This window comes from Zingiber officinale, chromosome 5B (genome assembly GCF_018446385.1).
Source record: "Zingiber officinale cultivar Zhangliang chromosome 5B, Zo_v1.1, whole genome shotgun sequence".
Taxonomy (NCBI): Eukaryota; Viridiplantae; Streptophyta; class Magnoliopsida; order Zingiberales; family Zingiberaceae; genus Zingiber; species Zingiber officinale.
Window position 1 is genome coordinate 94436062 of NC_055995.1, and position 306 is coordinate 94436367.

Genomic DNA, 306 nt, shown 5'->3' on the forward strand with positions numbered 1-306 from the left:
TAATTGTTGGGTTTACAGAAGAATAACCACCACTTCTTTCATTTGCCCATTGATGATGATTTTGTGCTACACTGTCAATAATTTCTTCAGCTTCATCTAAACTTTTATTCATAAGTGCCCCTCCAGCAGCTGAATCAAGGGACACTTTGGTATGATAGTTGATACCATTATAAAAAGTGTGCAACACTAACCATCTTTCCAACCCATGATGTGGGCATTGTCTGAGCATACTATTATATCTATCCCATGCTTCAAAAAGAGATTCTGAGTCAGTTTGCTTGAAGCTTGCAATTAAATTCCTCATAT

At 36.6% G+C, this 306-nt stretch overlaps 1 non-coding gene across 1 annotated transcript; it reads left to right on the forward strand.

Annotated features, from left to right (window-relative positions):
• The first annotated feature begins 200 nt into the window (after nucleotides 1-200).
• LOC121988168 lies at nucleotides 201-306 on the forward strand. The gene has a single exon (XR_006113911.1). It is a non-coding gene; the product is annotated as a small nucleolar RNA R71 (small nucleolar RNA).